Source organism: Solea solea, chromosome 19 (assembly GCF_958295425.1).
Source record: "Solea solea chromosome 19, fSolSol10.1, whole genome shotgun sequence".
Taxonomy (NCBI): Eukaryota; Metazoa; Chordata; class Actinopteri; order Pleuronectiformes; family Soleidae; genus Solea; species Solea solea.
This window is the reverse complement of record NC_081152.1, coordinates 22,637,407-22,646,964: the sequence shown is the minus strand read 5'-3', so window position 1 is coordinate 22,646,964 and position 9,558 is coordinate 22,637,407. Positions and strand designations below refer to the sequence as shown.

The 9,558-nt window shown below is 37.2% G+C and overlaps 1 pseudogene; it reads left to right on the top strand.

The window, feature by feature from the left end:
* The first annotated feature begins 2,557 nt into the window (after positions 1–2,557).
* Positions 2,558–9,046, top strand: LOC131446683 (uncharacterized; annotated as a pseudogene).
* The last annotated feature ends 512 nt before the right edge of the window (positions 9,047–9,558 follow it).

Below are 9,558 nucleotides of genomic sequence, written 5' to 3'. Positions count from 1 at the left end.
GTGTCGTCCAATAGGAACCTGCTCGTCTGTGAACTCTTTCAAATACTAACGTGGAGTTTGTTTTATATGAAGTTATTTGATCTGTGAGTGAATGTTATTCATTCACAATGAAGGTTTTAGTGTTTTATCAAATCAATTTCTTATATGTTTATATTTTGAACTATTTATCGTTCCACATGTGAAATCAATCTTTTTTTTTCACATGAACGACAACTGGACACTCCGTGTGTGAGACTCCTGTTTTACACTGTGCTTCAAACATTATGTCTTCACTTCTCTTAGTGTTTCTCTCTTTGTGTCTTTGTGTCTTTCTGTCTTTGTCTCTTTGTTTGTTAGTCTGTTTGTTTGTTAGTCTGTTTGTGAGCTGAAAAATGAAAGGGTAGACTTAGATGAGTTTTTCTAAGGATGTAATTTATGGTACAAACAACAACAAATAATTTGATTTTGATGCATAATCTAAACAGTTGTTAACCTTGTGAGATGGAAAGTGTGTTGATACAGTGAGTGGCTCTCATGGAGGTTTTTTCTTGTTTTAAAGTGTGTTTTTAAAGCGTTTTAATGGGTGTTTCTGAAAAGCCTTGAACCTGCTGTGGAGTGAATATTTGTATCTTCTGACCGTAGTAAATGCTTGTCAGTCTTTTGAAGGTCAGTGACGTCACACGGGAAGAATGGCTGCTGACATGTTGTTGTAACAAACAGAGCAGAGGGAGTTATTGTCATGACAGTTGTTAAGTCTGATCCGCTCAAGTGTTTTTGTGAAAGAGACTAAAGACCTTAATCAATGTTGCTTCACTCTCTTCACTCTCTGTGTTTGTCGCTGTGATTCTTTACCATCGCTGATGAAAGATGAGATCATAACAAAGTGTCTGCAGGGAAACATTCATCCACCAATCCTTCATTAAACTGAGACTTTTATGCCCTTAAGGACAATCTCTTATCCCTAATTGTTTATGCTTTTTTAAAAAGAAGCTTCATTTCCTGTCAATTTCATGAAGGTCTTCGTCTACAGTGAGTGCTGCTTGTTATAGACATACAAATATCATCATGTCTAATTTTAAAAAGAAGAAGAAAAAGACCTCAGGTGTAGCCTCTACAGACTTCAGCTGAAAACCAATGATTGTTTGTTTGTTCGTCTTCAGTTGATGGATTCTGCGAAACTCAATGAACACAGATGATTATTAGTTCTTCTAAGATTTAAAAAACACAAACATTTTTCATAAATAATGTTTCCATGACGAAGAAAGTTGTCAGATGTTGTGGACACACAAAGTATGAGGTGTGTGTTAGTTGAGTGTTTGTGTTGAGAGATTTACGTCGACATAAACGAGGAACATCGAGCATCAAGGTCTTTATCCAAGACTCAAACTAATGAGCTGGACTGAATGAAAGCTTTCATTCACAGTGAGCAGTGTTTGGTGGAGGAGTCGCTCAGCAACACAGCTTCTATAATCACTGTGTGATTGTTGCCTCCATCTTTCTCACACTACTCCTCCTCCTCCTTCTCCTTCTCCTTCTCCTTCTCCTTCTCCTTCTCCTTCTCCTTCTCCTTCTCCTTCTCCTCCTCCTCCTCCTCCCCCTCCCCCTTCTCCTCCTCTTTCCATTATTTAGATTCAAGGTTTTGGTTGGACAGTTTTTAAGTTTTTTTTCACATACATTAACTAAACTAAAACTCTCAGCTCTGAATAAGTTAAAAATATATTTTTTAAAAGACCGTCATTAACTGAACACTGGTGTTTGTGTTTCTGACACAGAGGTGATTTCCCCATCACACACTGATAAGAACTCAGTGGATTAGTTTAATGAGTGATTTAATTACTGTCACTGTTTATTCATCAAGTGTAACAACCACTTGTTCTCAGTTGAATAATTCCATCATTGAATTCAACACCAGTTGAAATCAAACTAATGACCATGTCATTATTTATCTATTGAGTAACGTTCTCTTTATCATCTACAATCTACAAAAACAGTCATTTTTAAATCCAAAGTGTAAACTACAACAATAACCATAGACAAAGATTGTTAAACCCAATCATTTAGGAATTTTAACTCCTGATTAAAAGTTAAGTCATTTCAGAGTGTGATTGACCCTCAGCTCCATGTTTTCAGGTAGAGGGTTAGCGTTAGCCGTGTCTTCTTTGACTAAAAAATGAGACACTGTTGACCTTTGATGAGAGCTGAGCTTTAAGTCGCTCTATAAAACAGAAGCTCACGTCTGTGAAGCTTCTCAGTGATGAAGATGTTAATCAGCTGATTAATGAGTGAACACTTTTCTTTATTGTTTTGTTTGGAGTCACATGTTTCACCTGTTGTAAATAAAATAGAATATTCAGATAAAGCTAAACACAAATTTAAGGTCATTACAAATACTTTGTCACTACTTCTGTATTTTATATAATTTTGACGAAATAGGTTTTCTGCGGATATTGCAGCGGGCCACTTCGGATATTGTGGCCCGCTGCCAACAAGGAGTCAAGAGTGGCAACAGTTTGATGAAGATGTTGATACAGTCCTGAAAGCAACAGCCAAGGGTGATGTGGACCAGAGGCTCAAGACAATGAGCACATTCATAATAAGCATTGCATCAGACAGGTTTGAGATCAAGGAACAACGTGCCACCAAGACTACAACTGTAGCACCATTTCCAAATCCGCGAGAGATCAAGATTTCCCAACTCAGACAAGAGCTGAGGGTACTCAGGAGCCAGTACAGGAAGGCGAGCGATGATGAGAAGGCAGCCTTGGCAGAACTGAGGGGTGAGGTAAGAAAAGGCTACTCACCCTTCGACATGCTGAGTGGCTCAGGAAGAAAGGCAAGGAGAAGCCCCGCAAGCGCAGCACCTTCATTGCAAGTCCATTTAGATTCACAAAGAAGCTGCTGGGAGAGAAACGCAGTGGTCAGCTCTCATGTCCGGAGGACATCAACCGCCACATCAGGAACACCTACAGTGACGGCATGAGAGAGCAAGACCTCGGCCACTGTACACCCTCATATGCCCACCAGAACCCTGCACCCTGTTTAACATCAGTGAACACACTGATGTAAAAGAGGCCATGAAGTCTGCCCGAACAGCTTCAGCACCAGGCCCAAGTGGAGTTCCTTACAAGGTCTTCAAACAGTGTCCCACAGTGTACTGTGGCTGGGCCTCACCAATGCTTATGGATCGATTCCACACAAGCTGGTGAAATTGTCCCTGAGCAGATACCACGTCCCAGTTGGACCGCAATCTCATCCTCGACTACTACAACAACTTTAGTTGGCACTGGCCATGAATATGCTCGTGAAGTCTGCAGAAGTAGAGTGCAGAGGCCCTTTGTCCAGATCCGGCTCCAGGCAACCCCCGATTAGAGCATTTATGGATGATCTCACGGTAACCACAACATCAGTTCCGGGATGCAGATGGCTCCTTCAAGGCCTTGATTGACTCATTAGTTGTGCAAGAATGAGTTTCAAGTCCGCTAAGTCCAGGTCCTTAGTCTTGAGAAAAGGAAAGGTAACCGACCACTGCTTCAGTCTGGGACACACCAAAATTCCAGCTGTGTCAGAAAAGCCAGTGAAGAGCCTAAGCAAGCTCTTCACCAGCGATCTGAAGGAAACCGCTGCACGTCAAACTACCAGCGATAACCTCAACACGTGGCTCTCAGCTGTGGACAAGTCAGGACTTCCTGGGAAGTTCAAGGCCTGGATCTATAAGCATGGCATCCTGCCTCATCTCCTCTGGCCACTGCTGATGTAAGAATTCCCAATGACCACCGTGGAAAGCTTATCCAGGAGCAGGTTCGCGCCGAGGTGGAGGAGGCTTGCTTCAGCAGATCGGTGGGCATGAGCAACCAGGGAGCCTGGACCAAGTGGGAGCACATAGCTGGCCGTAAGATCACCTGGAGCGAACTCTGGAAGGCGGAGCCACACCAGTTTAAGTTCTTGGTCAAATCAGTTTACGATGTCCTCCCAAGTCCTGCTAACCTGTTCACCTGGGGCCTGACAGACTCACCTGTGTCACTCTGTCAGAAAAGAGGATCATTAGAACACATCCTCAGCAGTTGCTCGAAGGCCTTGAGAGATGGCAGGTATCGTTGGTGCCACGACCAGGTCCTGCGGGCAATAGCAGACACCATCTGCACTGGCATCAACACCAGTAAGCGGCAACACCCAACCAAGAGCACGATCACCTTTGTCCGAGCAGGGGAGAAACCTCAACCCCCCAAGAAGACCCAGGGGTTCCCTGAACTAGCTCTAACTATAAGCTTTATCAAAAAGGAAAGTTTTAAGTCTAACTTTAAATACAGAGAGAGGCTCCGCCTCCCGAACTGTCATTGGAAGCTGTTATAAACATCATTTATAACAAAATCAAAAACGTCTTTAAACTGTGATAAAACAGCGAGAAAAAGAGAGAGAGAGAGAAGAAAGATGAAAGTGGGAGACAGTTAATATTAAGTCCCACAGAGATTCACTGTAATATCAAGTTTACACCACAAAATCTCAGATGAAACACATTTGAAAAACACTTTAATCTTGTTTATTTATTTATTTGTACAGAAACAAAGCTCACTCTTTTCTTCTACTGATTTTATTCCTGTATCATCTTCAATGTGAGAATAAACCAGGTAAAAAAAACAAACAAAGCATCTAAACAATAACCTTGGAGAGTCTGTCAGTTCTCGTGCTTTGTCGTGGTCTCGCTGCCTCTCTCACTGTAAGTGAAGCAGACAGGTTAGGACACATGAGCAGGTTTTAGCTCTCATGTCATCTGCCTGCGGTGGATCTGTTTACCAGGCGGGCAGCTGCAGTGGGAGGTTGGATCCTCTTAAAGGTCTATGCTGGGTTACAGTTACAGGTGCTGAAGTCACAGTCTGAGGCAGAGCCGAAGGCCGGGAGGTTCAGAAGATCTCCTGCTGTGAGTTCACACAGAGGTTCTCTGCAGCTGAGGCTCAGGAGAGCGAGTGTTAAAGGTCAAACTCACTCTCACCCTAAAAAACAGGTTTCTAGTAATATACATATACATATATGTATATATATATATATATAAATAGAACATATATGTCTTCCTTTAATTTTGATTAAAGATAATTCATATGTAACAAAGTGAGTTTAAAGATAATTCATATGTAACAAAGTGAGTTTACAGATAATTCATATGTAACAAAGTGAGTAATTTGTTACATAATTCATATGTAACAAAGTGAGTTTAAAGATAATTCATATGTAACAAAGTGAGGTTAAAGATAATTCATATGTAACAAAGTGAGGTTAAAGATAATTCATATGTAACAAAGGGAGGTTAAAGATAATTCATATGTAACAAAGTGAGGTTAAAGATAATTCATATGTAACAAAGTGAGTTTAAAGATAATTCATATGTAACAAAGTGAGGTTAAATATAATTCATATGTAACAAAGTGAGTTTAAAGATAATTCATATGTAACAAAGTGAGGTTAAATATAATTCATGTGTAACAAAGTGAGGTTAAATATAATTCATATGTAACAAAGTGAGTTTAAAGATAATTCATATGTAACAAAGTGAGTTTAAAGATAATTCATATGTAACAAAGTGAGGTTAAATATAATTCATGTGTAACAAAGTGAGGTTAAATATAATTCATATGTAACAAAGTGAGGTTAAAGATAATTCATATGTAACAAAGGGAGTTTAAAGATAATTCATATGTAACAAAGTGAGTTTAAAGATAATTCATATGTAACAAAGGGAGGTTAAAGATAATTCATATGTAACAAAGTGAGGTTAAAGATAATTCATATGTAACAAAGTGAGTTTAAAGATAATTCATATGTAAAAAAAGTGAGTTTAAAGATAATTCATATGTAACAAAGTGAGGTTAAAGGTAATTCATATGTAACAAAGGGAGGTTAAAGATAATTCATATGTAACAAAGTGAGTTTAAAGATAATTCATATGTAACAAAGTGAGTTTAAAGATAATTCATATGTAACAAAGTGAGGTTAAAGATAATTCATATGTAACAAAGTGAGTTTAAAGATAATTCATATGTAACAAAGGGAGGTTAAAGATAATTCATATGTAACAAAGTGAGGTTAAAGATAATTCATATGTAACAAAGTGAGGTTAAAGATAATTCATATGTAACAAAGGGAGGTTAAAGATAATTCATATGTAACAAAGTGAGGTTAAAGATAATTCATATGTAACAAAGTGAGTTTAAAGATAATTCATATGTAACAAAGTGAGGTTAAATATAATTCATATGTAACAAAGTGAGTTTAAAGATAATTCATATGTAACAAAGTGAGGTTAAATATAATTCATGTGTAACAAAGTGAGGTTAAATATAATTCATATGTAACAAAGTGAGTTTAAAGATAATTCATATGTAACAAAGTGAGTTTAAAGATAATTCATATGTAACAAAGTGAGGTTAAATATAATTCATGTGTAACAAAGTGAGGTTAAATATAATTCATATGTAACAAAGTGAGGTTAAAGATAATTCATATGTAACAAAGGGAGTTTAAAGATAATTCATATGTAACAAAGTGAGTTTAAAGATAATTCATATGTAACAAAGGGAGGTTAAAGATAATTCATATGTAACAAAGTGAGGTTAAAGATAATTCATATGTAACAAAGTGAGTTTAAAGATAATTCATATGTAAAAAAAGTGAGTTTAAAGATAATTCATATGTAACAAAGTGAGGTTAAAGGTAATTCATATGTAACAAAGGGAGGTTAAAGATAATTCATATGTAACAAAGTGAGTTTAAAGATAATTCATATGTAACAAAGTGAGTTTAAAGATAATTCATATGTAACAAAGTGAGGTTAAAGATAATTCATATGTAACAAAGTGAGTTTAAAGATAATTCATATGTAACAAAGGGAGGTTAAAGATAATTCATATGTAACAAAGTGAGGTTAAAGATAATTCATATGTAACAAAGTGAGTTTAAAGATAATTCATATGTAAAAAAGTGAGTTTAAAGATAATTCATATGTAACAAAGTGAGGTTAAAGGTAATTCATATGTAACAAAGGGAGGTTAAAGATAATTCATATGTAACAAAGTGAGTTTAAAGATAATTCATATGTAACAAAGGGAGGTTAAAGATAATTCATATGTAACAAAGTGAGGTTAAAGATAATTCATATGTAACAAAGTGAGGTTAAAGATAATTCATATGTAACAAAGTGAGGTTAAAGATAATTCATATGTAACAAAGTGAGGTTAAAGATAATTCATATGTAACACAGTGAGGTTAAAGATAATTCATATGTAACAAAGTGAGGTTAAAGATAATTCATATTTAACACATTGAGGTTAAAGATAATTCATATGTAACAAAGTGAGGTTAAAGATAATTCATATGTAACAAAGTGAGGTTAAAGATAATTCATATGTAACAAAGTGAGGTTAAAGATAATTCATATGTAACAAAGTGAGGTTAAAGATAATTCATATGTAACAAAGTGAGGTTAAAGATAATTCATATGTAACAAAGGGAGGTTAAAGATAATTCATATGTAACAAAGTGAGGTTAAAGATAATTCATATGTAACAAAGTGAGGTTAAAGATAATTCATATGTAACAAAGTGAGTTTAAAGATAATTCATATGTAACAAAGCGAGGTTAAAGGTAATTCATATGTAACAAAGGGAGGTTAAAGATAATTCATATGTAACAAAGTGAGGTTAAAGATAATTCATATGTAGCAAAGTGAGGTTAAAGATAATTCATATGTAACAAAGGGAGGTTAAAGATAATTCATATGTAACAAAGCGAGGTTAAAGGTAATTCATATGTAACAAAGGGAGGTTAAAGATAATTCATATGTAACAAAGTGAGGTTAAAGATAATTCATATGTAACAAAGTGAGGTTAAAGATAATTCATATGTAACAAAGTGAGGTTAAAGATAATTCATATGTAACAAAGGGAGGTTAAAGATAATTCATATGTAACAAAGTGAGGTTAAAGATAATTCATATGTAACAAAGTGAGGTTAAAGATAATTCATATGTGTAACTGGTTGAGTTTCTAGGTCCTTAGATTTTCTTTGGAAATGATTAAGTGCTGAAAGTGCAAGCCTTCTTCTGATTGGTCAGTTTCAGTGATGATCACACAGAATTGTCTGGTGCAGTTTGATTGACAGCTCATGAAGCGGCAGACTCTCAAAAGTGTTTTTATGGGAGAGAGAGAGAGGGCGAGCAGGAGAACAGAGAGAACTCGATTGTTGAATTTGTTGACAAGGATTCATATTTTCATGAAAAGTATCTTAAGTCTGCACACGCGAAACAATGCTTCTGTTTTATTGTCATTCTCAATGATTCACATAAATCTGACGCCACAGTGATGTTTTGTTTCTCCCTCTCATCATCTCAAGCAAGTTTCCATGGTTACCATGTTTTTTTGTTGTACAGTTCAGTACAGTACCTATTGTTTATGTTTCCATTAGGAAAAGTAGGTTATCAAAATCACTCCAAACGTTTCATTTTCAGAATCAGAATCAGAATCACCTTTATTGTTATTATACAGTGTACAACGAGATTAAAGGACAGCTCTAGTAGTGCAAGTGAAGAGATAAAAAATAAGAAGAAAAAAAGAAGAAACAACAAAACAGTGCACCAATACCTTCGATAAAATTAGAAGGATATGTAAAAAAAGTATTTCAAGTATTTACAGTGGGAGCCAGTAAGGGAAATATGCAGTATATGCATTGTACATTGTACAGCAGAGTGGATGGATGTTATTTTATATATTGCACTTGGTAAAAGGAGAGGAAAGTTTACAATACAGTACATACAATACATACTGTACAACGGTAGATATATGTGAGGTGTGTATATTGCACTGATAAGAAGTGTAAGAATATTGCACTTACAGATTGGAAGAGTTACTTTGTGTTAAGCACTCTTATTGCACTTGAATAAAAGGTGTTTGCAAACCTAGAGGTGCGGGTCTGGATGGACCTGTACCTCTTCACTGAGGGCAACAGTGAGAACAGGCTGTGCCCAGGGTGTGAACTGTCACAGGTGATGCTGGTGGCTCTGCGCAAACACCTGGTGTCGTAGATGTCTGACAGAGAGGACAGCTGCACTCCTATGGCGCCCTGTGCTGACTTTCTGACCCTTTCCGGAGGCTTCTTGTCAGCCTGAGAGCTGCTCCATTGGTGTTAGTCCCCCATGTGAGGTCCTGAGAGATGTACGTTCCCAGAAACCTGAAGTCACTGACCCTCTCTACCAGGTCTCCCCTATTGAGAAGAGGAGCAGATCCTCCTTTCCTCTCCTGAAGTCCAGCACCAACTCCTTTGTTTTTGAGGAGTTGATTGCCAGGTTATTGAAGGAGCACCAGGCAGCGAGGTTCAGGACCTCCTCCCTGTAGGCCGTCTCGTCACCGTTTTCAATCAGCCCCACCACAGTGGTGTTATCCGCAAATTTCACGAGGATGTTGCTGCTGTGGATTGGTGCGCAGTCATGGGTGTACAGGGTGTACAGCATAGGACTGAGCACACAGCCCTGGGGAGCCCCGGTGCTCACAGACAGGATTGAGGACTGATGGTCCCCCAGCCTGACTGACTGCAGAC